The following is a 23,438-nucleotide window of genomic DNA, read 5'->3' as shown; positions in this document are numbered from 1 at the left end:
GATCCTTATGCGCAGAGGCATAACGTTGGCTGTGAGTGCAGTTTTCACATTTGGGTGGTTGCAAGTCTACCGCTATCTTTCGGAGCTGTGGATATGATACACTGCAACTACTTGTAATACTTTGCAGGGTTACAGTTGGCTCAGACCCTCCTTATGATTGGTAAGTCTTCTCCATATCAAGCTGTCCTTTGGTGGAATATTTCTCGCCCGAGAGGATATTCAACGAATGAATTGGCCAGAGAGATGCCCAGACTTGCATAAACTATCTCTAATGTCCGTAGCAGTTAGGGCTAAACGTGCCGTATTACCTGTTCTGTTATTGTGGAACAAGTTTTCTTGTTTTGTTTAACTGTTTAACGTATGCCTACGGTTCGAAAGGTTTTCTAGCTACACATCGCGGACAGCATGATACGCCAAAAGGCTTATAATTCACCTTTACTTTATTTATATAACCTCCCCGATAACCTACTCAGGGAAAAATTCCTTTGGACACTAGTGTAGAAAAATTAAATGAGGAAACGAGTCTATGGAAAATCCATTCCAGAATAACCCGCAGCGAGCTGTCTTGGAACTGCAGGCACCAAACGCGGATAAAATTACTAGGTAGTCGTAAACAAGAACTTAAAATAGCTGTGAGCAACTACTGACAGCGTAGGCCACCTATATCATTAAACCGCTATTCCGGAACACTGTACCAGTTGCAAGTTGCTTATCTAACGGCTTCCAGGAGCAACAAAACTCTGATCCTCGCGTAATTATTGACCAGATTTTAAAAATTTAAAATCGTGTCATAATCTGTTCATTAAGAGATGTGATCTTACATTAAATGGTTAACATGCTTTGTTGTTGTGGTCTTCAGTCCTGAGACTGGTTTGATGCAGCTCTCCATGCTACTCTATCCTCTGCAAGCTGTTTCATCTCCCAGTACCTACTGGTTAACATAATTAGACAAATATTACATTTAGAAACCGTGTGTTTGTCTTGACGCAGCGTAACTGACAGTACGCAAATACCCGGAACATATTCCCCCAATGTTTCAGAGTGAGAGCACTTAGTGAATTTCAGCAAACTTCGCACATAATTTCAAAGATTTACGATCCTTTTTGTCACTGGCATCCCCACATTAACTCATTTGTAAAGAAGTCAGGTGTGGGACGCCGTATCATACATAGGAGTTCAGTTGGTTAAAGAACCGGAACTTATGGGTACCGGATGGTTATAGTTAAAGTGCAGCTACTTACAGAAGTTCAGTATGGGCTGTAATTATCGTATGGCAGCGAAAATTGATAGATATTAGAATCAGTTCCAGTTTTGTCCATCAGGTGCAAATCTCTCTGATAACGCAAGAAAAACATATAGAAATGATTCCATATGTAACGGATTAGGAACTGGACGCAGGCAGAAAAGATTAAAAAGGTGAGAAAGGCATAATGTTGATTTTATTACTGACTGCGGCATAGGTAATTCGTTCAATATGAGCACCAGAGACGACTAGGAGAAACTGTACAGCGCCAGATTTGCACCTGGTGGTCAAACCTGGAACTATTTTTTTTCAGCGTAGATTGGTTCCGCACTGACGCATTGGCATGTCCAACAAGTTTCGCTGTCTACGATAATTTCAGCCGACGCGTGATATCCGTGCCTCCGTGAGTATTAGGTATCTATATACACTGATCAGCCACAAAATTATGATAACCTGCTATTATCTATATAATCCCGTCCAGGCGATGGCAGCATCACCTGGCGAGAAATGACTGCTAGTCCGACACACGCACAGTGCATGTAGATCAGTGTGTAGAATGGGGAAAGAGCGCGATCTATCTGAATTTGACCGAGGGTAAATTGTGACGGCCCGGGGGGCTTGGCACGAGCATTTCGGAAACGGCACGATTTGTTGGGTGTTCGAAGAGTGCTGTGGTGAATATCTTCAACACGTGGCGAAACCACGTCCACACCCGATTGGGTCGGGCGGCCACCCCCATTACAGATGTCAGATGTCGCAGGCTGGGCACACTGGTTAACCAGGACAGGCGGCGAACTGTGGCGGAACTATCAGACACTAATGCTGTCTCTGAACATACAGTGCGCTGAACACTCCTAACGATGGGCCTCCGCAACCGATGCCGATGAATGTGCCAATGTTAACGCCACGACATCGGCAACTACCACTGAAATGGGCACGTGACCATCAGCGCTGAACGTAGGCGCAGTGGCAGAGCGTTGCATGATCGGATGAACCCCGAAACCTTCATCATGGCTACGGGAGGGCGTGAATCCGTCGTCTTCCAGGGAAACAGCTCCTTGACACCTGTACTGCGGGACGGAGACAAGCTGGCAGCATCTCCATTATGCTCTGGGGAACATTCACGTGGATATCCATGAGTGCTGTGGAGTTCGTGCAAGGCATCACGAGGGCCAAGGGCTTTCGCACTTACACCCCTTCATGATGACCATGTTTTCCGACCGGAGTGGCATTTTTCAGCAAGATTATGCGCCATGTCACAAGGTTAGAAGAGTGATGCAGTGGTTCGAGGAAGATAGTGGCGAGTTTCAGTTAATATGCTGACCCCCAAACTCGCCAGATCTGAACCCAATCGGGCACATCTGAGATGTGACTGAACGTGGCGTCAGAGCTCAACGCACCCCTTCCCGGAATTTACGGGAATTACATGATGTGTGTGCAGATGTGGTGCCAACTGCCTCCAGCGACCTGCCGAGGCCTCATTGCTTCCATGCCCTACGCGTCGCCCCTATTACCCGTGCCAAATGTGGACAAACCGGCTATTAGGTAGGTGGTCATAATGTTCTGGCTGATTAGAGTATCTAAATGCAATACCGCGACTGACTGACTCATCATGCCCCACCGCACCACGCTGGCTTGAAATCTGGAGAGGATGTCGAGGTCATACAGTAGGCGTGGTTTAAGAAGGGATTTTTCGAAACTCCGCTCCGGAGGGGGTGAAATACGGGATGAAATGTTTTTGAAAAATGTCGCTATGAAGGCAATTTTGAAGAACTAACGAAGTATTTTTGTAGCTAAATCTATGAAAATCGGTGTTTCACTTATCGGTTACAAATAAAAAGAATAGGTGTTTCAGCATTTTTCGAGATTCGGCCTGTAAGGGGCTGAAATCAGATCAGACTGTTTCACTGACTCATCATCGCCCAGCCCAAACAGATAAGGATAGCAACTTGAAATTTGGAGAGAGTGTGTATCTTATGGCAGAGGCATCGTTTACGAAGGAATTGTCCGTAATTCAGCTCCTAAGAAGGTGAAAAATAAGCTGAAAATTTTTAAGAAAATATTTCGTTACATTAAAAAACTTTAAAGCTAAATCTATAAAAATGATTATTTCACTTCTCGATTTGATATAAAGAAATAACTGTCAGGGAATGAAAGTTTCTAGGGAAATATCTGTACAGGACCGCAAAATGCATGATTATCAAAAACATTGGTGTTGTGTACATAGGTCCGCGTAGTCTGCGCGTACACAACTTTCCGACTAGAGCGCGCCCCCGCTAAGCACAACAGCGCAGGCGCAGCGCTCGTCCGTCTCCGCACTACGAGATGGCGCTGTTTTAGAGACGGACCAAATTCTGCTTCCGCCGATCCGCGTATTCATATGTAACGCAGCCAATGAGATTGCTGCTAACGTAGAACCTTTTCTCCTCGCGGATCACACTCGCGCAGTGATACCTGAACGCGCGAGGTATTATAACGAGTGTACAGACCTCCGATTAGTCAGTCTGCATTAGTCTGCATTTGCATTAGTCTCTAGTCAAGTTTCAGTCCGCGCCTAATAAGATTACCGTATTCCTGTACATAGCGCCGGCCGCGGTGGCCGAGCGCTTCTAGGTGCTCAGTCCGGAACCGCGCTGCTGCTACGGTCGCAGGTTCGAATCCTGCCTCGGGCATGGATGTGTGTGACGTCCTTCGGTTTAAGTAGTTCTAAGTCTAGGGGACTGATGACCTCAGATGTTGAGTCCCATAGTGCTCAGAACCATTTTTTTGTACATAGCCATGAAGAGAAATGCATAGACACTTTGTCAAGTATCAGAGATATGTGAGAATAAGTTTAACGTACCAAGACCAAAGGAACTTAAAATTGTCAATTGTAAATAGCATCCAGAACCAAGTTAAGTTATTTTTATGCTTGTTATTATTTTAATAAATGTGTGTAAAAATTAATCAAGTTCTGTTTGAAGTTGGTCACCATCAATCTGGTACTCTAAGCGTGCAAGTGGCATTTCTATCGTCTGACCTAACGGCAGAAGATAAACACGCCACGATAAGGCCACGAGACATATTGCTGACACTCGCCTACTTCGTTATAGCGACAAGTCAATTAATCTGATAGTGTGTGTACCGAAGGTCTTACAGTACGCACACCACAATTGGGGTCTACCTACCAGAATCGTTATTGGTTAAAAGCACATTCGGTAAAGATCACGTTTCTATCACCCTAATTATCGCGAAACGTTTAGAAGGCGTTGCAATTTGTGAACAACATAGAGATTCGATAAAAAAAAATGGATGTGTGCAGATCATACAGTCTACGCGAGCTAAATAGCGGGAGCTAAGCTGTTTGAGTGATAAAGGGGAGGAAATATGGAATAAGACATTGAACCTCTCGAGGAACCAACCAGTATAAAAAACGTGCAAAATTTACGCGTGGTACCGGTGATTCTCACATTGTCATTAGTGCCGTGCTTCCCATTATAGCCGCTATTTTAGGTCAAGAGGTACAATCACGCCCAGAGTGCGCCACCAGGCAGTGGACACCGGAGCTACTCGTGTGTGCGGTGCGTCAGCCTGCTCCCGCCTGACTCTGGAGTGGATGGGCCGGTGTGAAGGGACGCGGCCTATGAGCGCAGCAGACGGACACAACTGTGCGCTGATGACGCGGCCAGATAGCGAGCGCCTCCTGGCGCCATAGCGCCCGCAGCCAGCACAAACAGCGACTGCCCGCGTCCTCTGTCACGAATAACCTCAAAGGGTGGCCGCGCTAAATACTCCCGCCCGTCACCTGCTGTACGCTGCCAACTACTGGCCTGTCCAGGACCCGAGAAACAGAGCCGTCTGTTGTCATTCCTCTCTCTCTGTCTCTCTCTATCTTTCTCTCTCTCTCTCTCTCTCTCTCTCTCTCTCTCTCTCACACACACACACACACACCGTCTTCCGTATGGCACACGTCAGTTACTTGATAGTCGAAAAACGAAAAATTCTAAATGCATATGTGGCATATATATGTGTTCGGAGTAGGTATTAAAATCCATGAAGAAGAAATAAAAACTTTGAGGTTCGCCGATGACATTGTAATTCTGTCAGAGACAGCAAAGGACTTGGAAGAGCAGTTGAACGGAATGGACAGTGTCTTAAAAGGAGGGTATAAGATGAACATCAACAAAAGCAAAACGAGGCTCATGGAATGTAGTCGACTTAAATCGGGTGATGCTGAGGGAATTAGATTAGGAAATGAGACACTTAAAGTAGTAAAAGAGGTTTGCTATTTGGGGAGCAAATTAATTGATGATGGTCGAAGTAGAGAGGATATCAAATGTAGACTGGCAATGGCAAGGAAAGCGTTTCTGAAGAAGAGAAATTTGTTAACATCGAGTATTGATTTAAGTGTCAGGAAGTCGTTTCTGAAAGTATTGGTATGGAGTGTAGGCATGTATGTAAGTGAAACATGGACGATAAATAGTTTAGACAAGAAGAGAATAGATGCTTTCGAAATGTGGTGCTACAGAAGAATGCTGAAGATTAGATGGGTAGATCACATAACTAATGAGGAGATATTGAATAGGATTGGGGAGAAGAGAAGTTTGTGGCACAACTTGACTAGAAGAAGGGATCGGTTGGTAGGACATGTTCTGAGGCATCAAGGGATCACCAATTTGGTACTCGAGGGCAGCTTGGAGGATAAAAATCGTAGAGGGTTAAAATGGTTCAAATGGCTCTGAGCACTATGGGACTTAACATCTGTGGTCATCAGTCCCCTAGAACTTAGAACTACTTAAACCTAACTAACCTAAGGACATCACACACATCCATGCCCGAGGCAGGATTCGAACCTGCGACGGTAGCGGTCACGCGGTTCCAGACTGAAGCGCCTAGAACCGCACAGCCACACCGGCCGGCGTAGAGGGAGACCAAGAGATGAATACACTACGCAGATTCAGAACGGCTGCTACGGTCGCAGGTTCGAATCCTGCCTCTGGCATGGATGTGTGTGATGTCCTTAGGTTAGTTAGGTTTAAGTAGTTCTAAGACTAGGGGACTGATGACCTCATATGTTAAGTCCCATAGTGCTCAGAGCCATTTGAACCATTGTCGGACAAGAACGAAAGGACAGACGCCACTTATGCATAATTAAGGGGATGATGGCAAATAATCACTTCAGTGCGCAGAAACATCAAGCTCACAATCTTACGGGAATCGGCAAAACTCCGCGAGTAATGAGGATAACGGGCAGAGGCACTACGTCAGTTGTGTGCGAATAATTTTGATTCAGCCGTGAATTTGGGTCTGGTGGGATGGCGTGCTAGGGTCAAAACGTTCTGGAGTAAATAAACCAATATGTGCCAGGTTGATCACCTGGTCGCACTTCGTCTTCTGCACTGGTCGCCCAGTTCACTGGATCTCTGTTAGACTTCTTCTTGTGGACTTTTGTCGTGTACGAAGTTTACATACACTGAGGTGACACAAGTCATAGGGCATCTCCTAATATAGTGTCGGACTTCCTTTTTCCCGCTGTACTGCAGCAACTCAACTGCCATGTGCTCAAGCCGTTGGAAACTCCCTGAAGAAACACTGAGCTATGCTGCGTCTATAGCCCTCCATAACTGCGTAAGTGTTGCCGGAACAGGATCGGTTATGTGTCCCATAAACGTTCGGTGGTATTCATGTCGGTCGATCAGTGTGATCAAATCATTCAGTCGAACTGTTCGGAACGTTCTTCAAACCAATCGTGAACAGTTGCAGCCTGATGCCATGGTGCATCGTCACCCATAAAAATTCCATCCATGTTTGTTAACAAGAAGTCCATGAATGGGTGCAGATGTTCAATGGTCGGTTCAGTTGGACCAGAGGACGCAGTCCGTTCCATATAAACACAGCCACACCGTTATGGAACCACGTCCAGCTAGCAAAATGCCTTGTTGACAACCAGGGTCCATGGCTTCGTGGGATCTGCACCACACTGGAAACCTACCATCAGCTCTGAACTACCAAACTCGCGAATCATCTGACCAGACCACGGTTTTCCAGTCGTCTAGGGTCCAACCGATATGATCACGAGCCCTGGAGAGGCGCTGCAGGTGATGTGCTGTTAGCAAAGACACTCGCATCGCTCATCTGCTGCCAAAACCCATTCACGCCAGATTTCGCCGCAATGTCCCAACGGATACGTTTATCGGAAATCCCACATTGATGTCTGTGAATATTTCACCCTGTTCTGTTTTTCTGTTAACACTGATAACACTATACGCAAACGCCGCTGTTCTCAGTCGTTACGTGAAGGTCGTCGGCTACTGCGTTGTTCTCGGTGAGGGGTAATGCCTGCAGTTTGGTATTCTCGACACACTCTTTACACTATGGATCTCGGCATACTGAATTTCCTAACGATTTCCAAAATGGAATGTTCCATGCGCCTAGCTGCAACTACCATTCCGCGTTCGAAATCTATTAATTTCTATCGCGCTGCCATAATCACGTCGGAAACCTTTTCACATAAATCATCTGAGTACAAATCACAGCTTCGCCAATGCATTGCCCTTTCATAACTTGTGTACGTGATGCTACCGCCTTCTGTATATGTGCATGTTGCTAGCCCGTGGCTTTTGTCATGCCAGTGTATGTTAACTTCTAGCTGTGCTATCGGAATTAAGAAAGGACTCTACCAGAACTGTTGAGAGCATCATACCAGACTGAGACTAAACAGCGACTATAGGAGGATCATCTGATTTCAAAAGAAGCTCGAGTCGAGTGCACCTAAGGCCGATAAGAAATTTAAAAAATGTCCGTCTTCGATCTATTTCAATTTTCACAAAAGACAATGTCATGCATCTGGTGGAACAGCAACGGTGAGGTGTACTACGAATTGCATCCCCGACCTGCAACCATCGCTGCTGACATTTATTGTCAACAACTGAGACGTCTTGCAGACGCAGTCCAAGAACAACGACCTGGAAGACTGCGTGAAGTGAGGCCACTCCACGATAACGCCCGCCCGCATTCTTCTAGACTGACAAAAAACTTTATAAAGTAGTCGGGTTTGGAAGCCATTCCGCACCCGCCTTATTCACTGATATTAATACCTCAGATTTTCACCTTTTCCACTCTCTATCGAACAGTCTTCAAGGAACTTCCTTTCCGAACGAAAATGCGCTCCGAACATGGTTCGACGAGTTCTTCGCCTAAAAACCAGGAGATATCTACAGTCATCGAATCGAAATGTTACCCCTGCCTTGGCAGATAGTTGTACATTGTGAAGGAGAATATATTATTGACGACTAAAGTCTCTGTTTTGTGTATACGCTGTGTTGACTAAACTTATGGAAAAACGCCACGAACTTTTGCACCAATCTAATACATTCTAGTCTTACAAGATGTTGTTAAACAATTCTAGCGCACTTGCTGAAACATTAGTTTTGTTGTAGGTATAAAATGTGCAAATGTTAGGAACTTGAGCAGCTGATTGGCTTCCAGCAAACCGGCGCGTACCTGTATTGTTTTTGGGGCTAAAATGCGCTGCCACACGGTTGGCGGGGGGGGGGGGGGGGGGGGGGGGGCGGGCCCTGCTGACGTCACAGGGCGAACGTCAGCCGCGTGACAAATGCCGGCAGGCGCGCGGCGATATTTTCGTGTTGGCCGAAGCTCCCCAGGGCGGGCTCGCGTTGGGGGCGGCCGTCCGTTATAAGGGCTTTGCTGCAAGCCCTCTCTGGCCCAGCGGAGGGCCACGCACACAACACAGCGTTTGGCAATCCATTTTTATTACAATCACGCAGATGAAAGTCCGTTCCGAGCAGCGCCACGAAGCTAGCACGTGGAGAAACTGCGCAAATGGCTACAAGTATATTTTCAGAGAGGCAAAGTCATCCTCAGGATCACGAACTTCTTACTGTAGAATGTGTTCATTATATAGTCTGGTACATGCAATGAGAAGACAAAGGTTATGGGATATATATATATATATATATATATATATATATATATATATATATATATATATATAGTGTCTTGAAAAAAGGATATAAGATGAACATCAACAAAAGCAAAACGAGGATAATGGAATGTAGTCGAATTAAGTCGGGTGATGCTGAGGGAATTAGATTAAGAAATGAGACACTTAAAGTAGTAAAGGAGTTTTGCTATTTGGGGAGCAAAATAACTGAAGATGGTCGAAGTAGAGAGGATATAAAATGCAGACTGGCAATGGCAAGGAAAGCGTTTCTGAAGAAGAGAAATTTGTTAACGTTGAGTATAGATTTAAGTGTCAGGAATTCATTTCTGAAAGTATTTGTATGGAGTGTAGCCATGTATGGAAGTGAAACATGGACGATAAATAGCTTGGACAAGAAGAGAATAGAAGCTTTCGAAATGTGGTGCTACAGAAGAATGCTGAAGATTAGGTGGGTAGATCACATAACTAATGAGGAAATACTGAATAGGATTGGGGAGAAGTTTGTGGCACAACTTGACCAGAAGAAGGAATCGGTTGGTAGGACATGTTCTGAGGCATCAAGGGATCACCAATTTAGTATTGGAGGGCAGCGTGGAGGGTAAAAATCGTAGAGGGAGACCAAGAGATGAATACACTACGCAGATTCAGAAGGATGTTGGTTGCAGTAGGTACTGGGAGATGAAGAAGCTTGCACAGGATAGAGTAGGATGGAGAGCTGCATCAAACCAGTCTCAGGACTGAAGACCACAACAACAAAATTTCAGGCATTACCTCTCACCACAGACAACGCAGTGACCGACAGCCTTCACTTAACGACCGAGAGCAGCGGCTTTTGCGTATAGAGTTGTCAGTGCTAAGAGACGAGCAGCACAGTGTGAAATAGCCGCAGAAATCAATCTGGGACGTACGACGAACGTATTTGTTAGCACAGTGTTGCTGGCGTTAATGGGTCCTGGTAGCAGGCGAACAATGCGAGTGCCTGTGCAAACAGCACGACATCGCCTGCAGCGTCTCTCCTGCAGTCGTGACCGTGTCGGTTGGACCTTAGGCGACTGGAGTCCCGTGGGATGGTCGGATGAGGCCTGATGTCAGTTGGCAAGGTGTGATGGTAGGACTCGAATATGGTGCGAGTTGTCAACAAAGCACAGTGTAAGCTGGTAGTGGCTCCATAATTATGTGGGCTATGTCTACATGGAACGGTCTCAGCCCTCTGATCCAAATGAACCGACCATTGACTGGAATTTATTATATTCGGATACTTGAAGACCATTTGCAGCCACACAACGATGGAATTTTTATGGATGACAATGCTCTAAGTCACGGGGCAGCATTTGTTCACGACTGGTTTCAAGAACATTCTGGACAAATTGAGAGAATGATTTTGTCACTCAGATCGCCCGACATGAATCCCATCGAACGTTTATGGAATGTAATAGAGAGGTCAGTTGGTGCACAAAATCCTGCACCGGCAACTCACTCGCAATTATAGAAGGCTTTAGAGGCATCATGGCTGAATATTTTTGCACTGTACTACCAAAGACTTGTTGCGTCCATGCCACTTCGGGTTGTTGCACTGTGCCTGGCGAAAGGAGAGCCAACACGATATTAGGAAGTGTACCATGACTTTTGTCACCTCAGTGTACCTTACGCACAATTGTTTGGCCCCCACATTTCATCTCTAGTCGTCAGTTACATCGAGTGTCCTCAGCAAGTTGAGTCACATTTCTCATTCTTTATAGGTCCACAGAAATTTTCCCTTATCATGACAGTGAACGATCACTTTGGCCTTGACGTTACTCTTTGTAATGGAATGATAAGATAACAACTCTATAGTTCCAAAGCATCTACGGATAGGCGAACAATATATAGGGTACAAAGAAACTATCGATTCAGCATTGTAGAATCTGCAGAGGAGATAATAACAAACACTTTTTGTATGAGACAAAAATGTAAAGGTGCAACGTTTTCCCGCTAGGTGGTGAAGGTATTGTCATTAGTGATGTTCAGAGACAATGTTCAAGCTGTTGTGCGATGAATATTGTTTTAGAGATATTTCTTACCTCCTAAGTATTTCTCTTTCGTCGCGAGGTGAAGCGTTTGTTGTACGAACACCGGTAGACAGCCCAGAAGAGCTGGTCGCCAGTTTAGCAGAAGCTGCACCATTGTTCGTGAAAGACGTGGATTTTCTGAGCGTGTTAGGCATTCATTATCAGGCAGATGCTACTTGTGTGTTAGGGTAAATGATCCTTTTCAACAACTTCACTAATACAATGTTCATCACAAGGCAGTGCGCCTCTAAGCATCACTAGCGTCAAAACTTTCACGACCCCTAGCAGGAAAACGGTGTACCTGTGACATTTTCTCGCATAGAAAAGTTACATTTTATCTCGTACAAACTATCTAAAACGTTGTATACGTAGTTTTCTACGTCCTCTATATGGTAGTCTGTGGTTTATAGGAGTGCCTTCGCCACAGTTCTTTTATTTCATATTCACGGCACAGTTCAAACACATTTTTTAGATCTATGGTGCAAAAATTCATGTCATCCACAGCAAACCAAAAATCAGGCAAGAAATGGCAACGTAAAATGCAGTACCCACAAAAATACCAAGGAACTTCTTGGCAGTTTAAAACCTTGTGCCGGACGCGGACTTTTCACGGGCACGTGTTCTGCCGACTGAGCTACGTAAGCACGACTCGGAGTTCGCACACAGTTTTAATCTGCCAGGAGTTTGAAATCATTACACACTCCGTTGCAGAGTGAAAGTCCATCGTGGAAACATTCCTCCAGGCTGTGGCTATGCGCCGGCCGGAGTGGCCGAACGGTTCTAGGCGCTACAGTCTGGAACCACGCGACCGCTGGATGAGGTAGTGTGGGGGATACAGGGTCTAATTCTTGCAGAGCACTTGGCCGTGAAAGGTGAAGCCCCGGTTCGACTCCGGTCCCGCATTAATCTGCCAGGAGGTCCCATATCAGCGCACAATCCACTGCAGACCGAAAATTCATCCTGGAAACACCATGAGACGATGTTTTTGGAGCGCGTCATAGATATGGGAATCACTGTGTGCCAGTTTACAATAGCCGCTTACTTTTATACGGATTTTTTCTCTGAAATCATGACGAACAGTTTATTTTACATACACAACAGCCAAACAGGAGAAATATAAGTTGTGGATCAAGAACGGCAAACTCGTGGCAGGAAGAGTGTGACGTAGGATTAGAGCTTATCACCACTGTTGTTAAGTTGCCGAGGGGGAGAAAAAGAAACTTCCGGAACAGAAATAAAAGTTTCAGGTTGAGCTGCGGCACGAGCACCGAACTGCACTTCCAGGCAAAGTAAAGAAGATTTAGGAGAGCTGGAAAGGACACGTTACTTTTCACAGAATTTGAGATACGGACAAACAAAAGTAATGAATCGTAGAATAAAGGCGAATAATGAGGTGCTGAACATCAAAATGAGAGAGATAACACTAGATAAAGTGAAAGATTTGTGGTATCTACGAATTAAGAGGATTAAACACGATGCCCAAAGCAAACGAGACGCCCGAAGGTGGTTATGAGGAAGATCTCTTTATGTCACAAAAGTGGCCTACTGGTATTAAACTGTAACCTGCAGCTGAACCATATGCAAGTAGCTATACTTCAATTACAGCCACACTTTAAATAGGATGTGATGTTACATGCGAACATGATATACAGTAGAGAAGAAACTTACAAATTTCTCAGATACACGGCGCACCATTTTAATCCATAATGGGAATTAAATCGGGATGGAGACGAGATACAGGTAAATGTTTTGGATAAAAGTTGCAAGTGGCAAATAGGGCCACGCACTGTTACTAATGGCCGTGACTTTGAACGTGATTTTTAAGGTGTTTTGGAGCTTAAAGTGATTTTTTCTTTCAGTGGGAACCATTATATTTGATTTAAGATTTGAAAAAAGCGGCAAATTTTACGTATCAAATGATACATTATTCAAGGTCATGACAAGGTTCAGAAACCCGAAATAAGCAAATACGTTTCTAGTTCAAGTAGGGATTAACTCGGAGTAGAGGAGGGATATAGCAAAATACAATGTTAAATATAGATTGGAAGGGGCACAAAGGTCAAGTATCATTAGCGATAACCTCGATTTTAAAGGTAATTATCGAAGGTCATTGGAAGATTGAGCTTCGTTTCGTAATAACCGCTATTTGTGATGTCCGAAACAGAAATTTGAACTTTAAGTTTTAATTAACGTGTTTACTGGTAAAGATAAATGCTTCATGGCTTATAAATGTTATTGTGGCATCTGCAGGACAGAACAAACATAAATAAAACGTAGATAATTGATTTACAAGTCATTGAATGAGTCCCTTGACCTCTTATTCCTTGGGATGCCCCTTCCAGATTGTATCTAACATTGTATTTTGCTGTATCCCTCCTCTATTCTAAATTAATCACTACTGGAACTAAAACATATTTTCTTGTTTGACTTTCATCGAACTAGCCATGACCTTGAATAATGTATCATTTTACCGTTAAAATTTGTCGCTCTTTTCAAATCTTGAATCAGATATTAGGATTCCCACTTTAAAAAATCACTTTAACCTCCATATCACTTTGAAAATTACGTTGAAAGTCACAGCCATTAGTAGCAATGCGTGACCATGTTGCCACCTATAACTTTTATCTAAAACATTTTGCAATATCTCGTCTCCGTACCAATTTATTCCCCATTATGGATTAAAACGGTCCACCCTGTATATGTGGAAAATCAATAGACGTCTGAAAAACAAACAATGGAAAGAGAAACGATTAAAATTCTATACGACCCTAGCTGTTTCATGGATCACATACTAACAACAAGATAGTACGTATAATGCCCGTAACAGAAGTGAAATTTTTAAGGCCAGTAGCAGAATGTGATAGATTAGACAGAATGAGAGTAATAATATTAGGAATGAATTGAGTATCTATGAACTACGAAATAAAATCCATGAAAACAGAAGAAAATGGAATGCACGCATAAAGAGGATGAGTAAAGAAATATTATCTCTCAAAATAATAAGACACAAACGCAAAGGCAGAATAAGTGGACGGATGGTTCAAATGGCTCTGAGCACTATGGGACTTAATTTCTGAGGTCATCAGTCCCCTAGAACTTAGAACTACTTAAACCTAAGGACATCACACACATCCATGCCTGAGGCAGGATTCGAACATGCGACCGTAGCGGTCGCGTAGTTCCAGACAGTAGCGCCTAGAACCGTTCGGCCACTTCGGCCGGCGGACGATAAAGAAAACGTTCTTGTATGACGGAAGATTGTAGGTTTTAATGTGTGATGGCGCCGTATTTCGATGCTTATTTCCTGTTATTGGGAATCTGCCTTTGTGTGTCCCATGTCTCAGGGCTATGCACAGGTTATGAGAAATGGAAGTGCACGTGTCAAATACTGCCGTCGCCTGTGATCCCTCCCCACAGGCACAACAGCGAGTAACACTTGCTAACAAATAAACGGAGAGTTTCGTGTTGTTTTTTGGTGTGGTCAAGGGTAATTTGCTGCTATACATTAGAAATAAAGAAAACGAGACGAGACCGTGTGAGAAACGGATGCAGGGTGGGGCTGGGCCCGGAGTCACCAGAGGAAGACAGAGGAGCACTAGCGTGGCACGATTAAATTTAGTGCCAGCTAATAACCAGAGTTTTCCTACCGTCAAAAAATATACATATAATGAAAAAGCGAATGAGTGGAGCCCGGCCCTGCCATAACACGCAATAAATATGCATCCGCGGCGTCCGTGTCACCGCGGCCGCCTTTTGTAAGCAAACAGAGCCGGCCCTTTGTTCGCGCAGTGATTGCGGCCGAGCCAGCCAGTGCACATTAAATTAAATGGACGGCGAAACGAACGAACGGAGGCTGGCGAGCGCCGGGGGCGGCGCGCTGGCAACAAAGCCCGCGGGGTCGGGGTTCTTCTCTCCTCTCCTCCTCTCCCCCACCCCTCCCCCTCCCCACCCACTCCTCCCCGCAGGACCGACGGACGGCCACCGCGCCGGATGCAAAATGCATGCACGCTGCCGCCGCCGTCGCCGCTGCCTCTGCTCCAAATCAAATTAGCAGCCGCGTCGAGGGCGCGCTGGATCCGCCTCCAGTCCGCAGAGGTCCTGGACGCTCCTGTTCCGCCAGTTGGTGCTGCTCGGGGAATCCCCTAACAGGTGCGGCAGGCTGCGGCGGTCCAGGCTCTCGCGTGTTCACACCAGGCGCTGAAGCCTGGGAATCTGGCGGTAATCCTGGTCGCGCACTAGTCGGGCGGCACTGTCGTCACGAGAAAATACTCGCTACGGCGGCGACATCAACCTAACCATTGCGAACAATGTATTCTGTACACACTTCCTGCCAACAAACTATTAAGGGATCATTACTTATTTTTTGACGTGTTCCAGTCATCTGTCTTAATTTTTAGTGTTCCATATGTCAATTCCATAAAAACGGTACCCTTACAGAATCATTTTCTTGTTGGTACATCTGTCTGTCTACCTACGGTCCCCTGGCGGTGTAAAAAAATTGAAAGTCAGTACAGTCAAAAGACACGACCATTTATTTATGCCACATACCGGGTGATCAAAATGTCAGTATAAATTTGAAAACTGAATAAATCACAGAATAATGTAGATAGAAAGGTACAAATTGACACACATGCTTGGAATGACATGGGGTTTTATTAGAACCAAAAAAATACAAACGTTCAAAAAATGTCCGACAGATGGCGCTTCATCTGATCAGAATAGCAATAATTAGCATAACAAAGTAAGAAAGAGCAAAGATGATGTTTTTCACAGGAAATGCTCAATATGTCCACCATCACTCCTTAACAATAGCTGTAGTCGAGGAATAACGTTGTGAACAGCACTGTAAAGCATGTCCGGAGTTACGGTGAGGCATTGGCGTCGGATGTTGTCTTTCAGCATCCCTAGAGATGTCGCTCGATCACGATACACTTGCGACTTCAGATAACCCCAAAGCCAATAATCGCACGGACTGAGGTTTAGGGACCTGGGAGGCCAAGCGTGACGAAAGTGGCGGCTTAGCGCACGATCATCACCAAACGACGCGCGCAAGAGATCTTTCACGCGTCTAGCAATACTTTTTTTGGTTCTAATAAAACCTCATGTCATTCCAAGGACGTGTCAATTTTTACCTCGCTATCTACATTATTCCGTGGTTTATTAAGTTTTCAAATTTATATTGACTGTTTGATCACTCGGTATGTTACACTTGCAAACTCAGTCACCAAACCTTGAAGTGTACTTACCTTTGGCCTAGAATCATGAAATTTCGCGAAAGGCAAGGACTCACAGCAAATCTGAATAAAAAATTCGAAAACTATAAATTTGTAATTATATTAGACAATTTTTTTGTCCCTTGTTATCCGACTGTGTCTTTGTCCGTCCGTTTGTTATGACCCCTTTTTCTGACGAATAGATAGACGTATAAAGTTAAAATTTGTGTCCCATACTAATGTCTACAGGCCCTTGGCGGTGTAATAAATGTAAGCTGCTAAGTCAATGCTAACAAAAGGTAGGGCCATTTATGTCACGATTATTGATATTCATCAAAACCTACAAGGTACTTTCCGTTCACCTAGAATCATGGAATTTGGCAAGAAGCAAGGTTTCGCAGTTCAAGTAAAGTAAAATATCCGAAAATTGTCAATTTGTTACTATATTACACGAGAAAAACGTCTCTTTTGTCATTTGTTATCTAACATCAAACTTGAAATTAAAACATTCAGTATTTCTGCATTCGAGCTGACGGGATCGCAACGGTGAAAGTCAGACATAAGGGAAGGAATTACAAAATTGCCCACACGATGTGTTCGGAATTTATCCATCATCACATTTCCAGGAGCGATTGGTGCACGTAGATACGGAGTTCCAAGTTGTATGTGAAACAAACATGCGCAGACTTGGCAATCTGATGATGAACAAATTCCGGAACCCTTCCTACCAGGAGTGAATTCATTCCTTGCCTGATGTTTCACTTTTACCATTGCGATCTAGTCAGCCTGAATGCAGAACTACTGATTATTATTATAATAATGGTCGGCTGCGTCCTGCGCGACTTTAAGTCGTATTTATATCACTGAAATTAAAATATTCTCGAAGATTTGGAATCTTCGGAACCGGTATCTTGAGATCATCAATGTAGATAACAGGCAAAAATGTCGAGATTCTCGATTCCCGGAATGGACGAACTGCCTATAAACATAATTAAGTTTTTACAGAACTCTTAGTGTGCGAGTCCTACTCTCATCTAGCCATTTTTTTCTGTTAATATGTGTGGTAAGTTATCTGTTTCAGAGTTATGTAACTTCATCTTGACACCTGGAAGACTATAATTATGCCAAAGTGCAGTAAGTTTACATGGACTGTGTTCATAAAGACTCTTATGACACTGATGTGTGTTCTACATTTGTTTGGGTCACATTTGACGAAAATGTATTTTTGATCCATTGATGTACACTGATTTCCTCTTCTGAAGATGGTTGTAATAACGGAAACAGGTAGAGACTAAACATAAAATTGACGCGCTGAGAACCATAACGGTATGAAGAACACCGTCATCCATTTTGAGACGTATCCACGCTCCTGACATCTATTGATATTACGGTGAACCAGGTTTGTCAGTGCTGTACCCCAAGTTGTATAAATGACCATTGCGAAAAGCTGTCACACCGATTTCTTTGATTTTCGCTTCCCTAAGGGTCCGAAACACAAATTTTCATTGCTGCAGGAACGATCACTGCCTACAACGACGCCAATTTCGTCACAAAAGCTGGAAGCTCTTCAAGGAAAGCCCCACCATAACCTCACGTACCATGATAACAACATTCCAGTCTGTAAAATGGACGCTGAGGTTTTTGGAACTCTTAAGTGTGTTACAAGCCTCTCTACCAAGCTAGAATTTTATGTTCGTGGTAACAATGCGCACTTCAGAAATTTTACAATGACAAAGTTTTCAATAGGTTGCCATCCACTGTTGTTTAAAGTAAAACATTCTTCATCGGAGTCGTGGGAGGCCACCATTTTCTTCAAGATACATCGAAGGAGACTACAATTTCTCCAGGCTGCAGAAATGTGATACCGAAATATGTAGACAGAAGGCAGATACAAAGACTCAACAAAAGGACTAGATCAAACACATAGACTTAACAAAACTACTAGATTTCACGCCTAAAGTGAACAGACAGTTTTGTCTGGACTGCAAACCAGGGAATATGTTCAATGAAAATGTTGATAAAGAGGACCATGAAGTCTTCCGATAGGTCATAATTGTGTTTTTGGTGCATTTAGTATTTATTCATTATGTTCGGATTCTAGTTTCACATTAATTACGAACTATACAGCAATCGAAAAGACACTTTCACACTAGCCCAGTTATGAAAATTTTGTGGATAAATAACAATAACAATAATAATAATAATTCTAAATGTTGAATAAAATTTCATAAGATACAGTGGAAAGTAATTGTTGTAGAAAATATATGATGTTGAGACTTCGTTAAAAGAAAAAAGAATAGGTTAGTTCTATGAGACTGGTAGTTTGCCTACAAGTTTGATTTTCACAGGTATCTATTTTTCTCAAATCTTTGTATCTGTGCTTTGAGTTCTTTTGGTTCTCAGTCCGTCGACCGTACAATTAGTAGCACAAATATGATTTTTTTTTAAAAAAAAGGCTTTTACAGAATACTTCATGATCTTACATGATTTGCCGTCCGAGAGGACGAAACGGCTGAAAACTTTTTTTAATGTGAGTGGTGTTTCCTGGTGGAAGTTGGTGGCCAGGCTTAGTCAAAAGCAGCTTACTAACGGTAGAAACCTTTATTTACTTCCAAGAGTGCATACTGGTAAAGCGTGCCCATGTCATGCCGCTAGTGGATGATGGACGCCGAGGTCACGGTCCGCAGTAAGAGCCGGCTGTTGCTACAACTAGCTCAGAGCGGCAGTGGGGAGCTTTGCGACGTGTGCGTGCTCAGGTGGGGTGCTGCCGCAGCTGCAGGGCGTGGCGTGATGGCCGGGATTATCCTTAGCATAAGGCGCGTGCACAGTGGGCCAACAAAGACCAACGAACAGCAGCGACTGGATTCGGCCAGACGTTGGCCACTAGTGTATTGGCGTCTGGCTTCTCATGCACACCAAACGGAGGACTTGGCGCCACGAGAATCGGCCATGTGGAATCGCAGTTGGTTCTGGTAATTTGCCAACGTTGCCCACCTTTTGCTATTATTGCAAAGCAGTGTTTTAACTACGGTTTCTCCGGACGATATTACGAGGGACGTAGAGCATTTAGCAGTCGTCGAATGTGCAACATTTATTTTACTGCGAGAATCTGATTACCAGCAAAAGAAGAAACGACGCTGGTGGACGATCCATCATTTGACTAGTAGGTAGCAGTGTGATGGGACAAAATTAATGACTACCTTAAAGCTGAAGTGGAATCCGGGCTACTTCATAACCTTTTGCCAATGAAAGCTACAGCTTTCGAACTGTTGTTGAATTGTGTAGGCCCTATAATTTCCAAATATAACATCCCTTTTAGGAGGCTGTAGCTGCAGCAGATAGTTAATCCCAATTTCATTGTTTCTCTTTGTCGTTCACGGCGAAAAGGTGTCAATAAAGACACCTTTTTCTTTTCACATCGTGCATATCGTTTCTAATAGCTGAGTTATTTCCCTCCAGACGTCTAGTTTCTTCAGTTTGCTTTTATAGTCGCAGTTCGTAGGGACACACAAATATTCAAGTTTACGATAAAACTCTATCAGATTTAATTTTCCCTACATATTCCACTCTATACTCCAATATTTTGAAACACAATAAATACACACACGCAGCGAGAGCAGACATTGCCTGCAGGGGAAACAGTGACTGTTGAAATTAAGTCTTTTTAGGACAGCCGCAAGTCGCACTCAGTATGTTTTATTGACTAATTTAGCTCTTTAATATAAGAGCCAAGTACAATACTTTAAACTGCAAATTCCAGAGTTTCTGGTGGGGCTCTTGTTAAATTAAAGAGCGGAACAGGTCAGTATAACATATTAAGTGCCACTTGCGGGTGTCCTGAAAACCTTAAATACACATCCGTTATAGAGACACAACAAATCGCTACTGAACCAACAAACATTCAGTCTGGTGTCCACATTAGGAGAGCGGGCCCAATGGAAACCAACCACCAACGCTCTGATGTTGCAGCCAGCAGACCGAACAGTAACCATGGCCAACCGCATCGTTGGCCGAGATTTGCTTACTGTGTACGAGCGGCAAATCGGAGTCAACGAAGCGGTTGTCCGAAGTTCTTTGGCCTTCATTGGCTTAATGTGTACATGGGCCGTAGGCAAACATGACTGATTGTGGCCTATGTGAGACTTTTGCCTGGTAGGTTGAGTCTGGTCCTACCAGATGCCCAGTAGCCCTCTGACTGTGAGAGCTTCAGCTCGATCCTCGGCCCATCGATAAAGTTTCTGAACCCCTGGCAGGTGGTACTGTCAGAATGATGGCTTGAGATGTGATGGTCTCACGGTAGAAGTCCACACTACAACCGATGTTGACTCGATGACTTGTCAATTCAGTGACTACCCTAGCCGGACTGCCAGTATTTATAGGCGCCAAAGCAGATTTTCTGCTGTGTGTCCGTCGCATTATTCACGTATACCGCGTACCGAGGCGTCCCTGCTTTTGGTAACTCACTGGTCACTGACCGGCAGGTGGGCTGCAGCATCTAGATGGGCTTGTGACATAATACTGCACCAGTGTATTATGGCCAAGTGATATTTTTATGGCAATGAACACCCGCCTTTGGCTGACACCATTACAGATTCAATGGGCCAGCTACTCTACCACAGTCCTAAAAGTAGAGCGTCATCTGAGTAACTTTACTGTTTCCTTGGGTGTCCATCAGGGAACTGCTCTTTCACTTCTTCCATTCGTAATAACACTGGACACTGTCAGCAGAGGTCCTCAGAAACTGGGCACCTTGGACACCTCTGTATGCTGACGATTTTCTGCTGGATCCTAACAACAAGAACGACCTTCAACAACCCTAAGCAAGGAAGAACTCTCTTGAACAGTCTGGACTATGTCGCAATATAAAAATGCCTGAATGTCTGTCAGCAAGTGCAGACAATTTAAAAATTTTCCCTATGAATTGAATGTTCAAAGAAATTTTGGCTTTGTAGCTTGTCGTCGTTAGCTACGATCTACAGGTGAGCCATCGAAGACCGACGAAGACTTCCCCGTTTCGCAGTTTATTATTACTCTGTGAGTATTCCGGGCATGTGAAAAGATCGCGGTGACAGATGACCTCACTACATGGGGAACAGCACCGCCGCTGGTGCAGTTGCAGAACTCAGTTGTCCTCAGGGTTACCACTCACTGGAGCCATCGGTGTACTATGTCGTCTTTGATCAGACTGAGTCGTGGAAATTACGAGATTCCGGGCATCTCGGTAACCGCTAACATGGTTCATTTGACTTTCTCCCGTGTTTATTTTTGGTAGGCCAAATCGCCCCCGAAAAGAAGTTTCTGCGGCCACAATTAGCGTTTTATCACGCTCCATTGAATGGCATGTGGAGATACAATGTTCAGCAATAGCAAACTTACTTGGTTGCTAAAAGCATTGATGTTTTGTGCAGCGTTATTCAATGGTGCGTGTGGTCTGGCGTAAACAAGCCATACAACATTGGCAATGTACAATGTACTTGAAAAAGAAATTCCTAGTTTTAATGTACAAAGTGACATACACTATTCTAGTTTGTGGTGTCTGATACACCAGTTATCCATGTTTGGCTCCCCTGCAGCTGGTAGGTGTGTTTGACCTTGAGACGACACCAGTGATTCCTTTTTCTTCTGTTCCCTCAGGGTAGTCCAGGCCTACGTACAGTGCAGTGCAGAGCAACTCTGCAACAATGTGTACTCCGAAACAGAACGCCAAGTGTGTTATTTTTTTGTGAAAACTGAGCCGGTTTTAACAGGGCAACGTAATTTTAGAAGCCTGTATTGTGGTGCACGACCTACAGAAAAAACTATCCGTCATTGGTTAAAGTGGCGAGAAGTGGAATAAAATCTCGACGTGTACAAGGCAACAAATGGATCCCCCCTACTAACGTTAAACAAATCTTAAAACAATTCTCTTTCATGATAGGTACTCATTTATGTAATTTTTCATTAATTTCTCTTATAAATTTATACGTAAATCTAGGGAGTTCTTTTTCATACACCCTGTATTTTACAAAATTGTTAAGGCTTTCGTGGCCACTTGTTGACAAACTGCCTATTGGCCTCTGTCTCGGGCTCTTCGGCCGACGTTCATCTAATGATTTTTCTTTTTTCTCTGACCTTTCGCCAGCACGAGTGGCTGGCATTGTCAAAGCTTCACCCTCCATTGCCGGTGGTGAACTGGAGCCGAGCTCGCGGCCGCAGACTATATGTACCTGGCGCGCCAACGTTCGAGGGCTTCTCCGCGGTCATTTCCGGTGCGGTTCTCTTCTTGCTAGCTGCGACGGTCGTTCGCTGCAGTACGGGAAGCCAGGATCCGTTTACCTTAAGGCTTTCCTCTTTCTTGTTGAAACTGTTCGCGTGTTTTTGTATTTCTACAGCTTCTCTGAACAAGCGCGTGTGATAGTGATTCTCTACAGCCAGAACTTCCGTGCCGGCGAATTTTATTACGTGGTCGGTCTCATTCAGTGCGTGCTCTGCCACGGCCGATTTCTCCACCTGCCCCAACCTGCAATGTCGCTTATGCTCTTTGATCCTGGTGTTAATGGATAGTCCAGTCATTCCGACATAAACTTTTCCGCATGTGCATGGTATACGGTATATTCCCGACATTGCAAGTGGGTCTCTTTTCTCCTTCGCCTATCTAAGACACTCTTTGATCTTCCTTGTCGGTTTGAAAATCGCCTTTACGCCATGTTTGCGCAATATACGACCGATTCTGTCCGTCACTCTGGGAATGTATGGGAGAAAGGCCTTACCCGACATTTCTTTTTCTGGTTCCTTACTTCGCCGAGTGTTTGGCTCTGTTACACTTCTAGTGTAATTTGTGGAGTACCCATTGCTCCTCAGAACAGTTTCCAGGTGTTGCATTTCTCTTTTGAGGTGTTGCGGCTCACATATTCGTCTTGCTCTCGTTACGAGCGTACTAATCATGCCTCTTTTCTGGCTCGGGTGGTGGTTTAAAAGTTTGTGCAGGTATCGGTCCATGTGTGTCGGTTTTC

This window comes from Schistocerca piceifrons, chromosome 2 (assembly GCF_021461385.2).
Source record: "Schistocerca piceifrons isolate TAMUIC-IGC-003096 chromosome 2, iqSchPice1.1, whole genome shotgun sequence".
Taxonomy (NCBI): Eukaryota; Metazoa; Arthropoda; class Insecta; order Orthoptera; family Acrididae; genus Schistocerca; species Schistocerca piceifrons.
The sequence above is the reverse complement of the archived record's forward strand: the minus strand, read 5'-3'. Positions refer to the sequence as shown.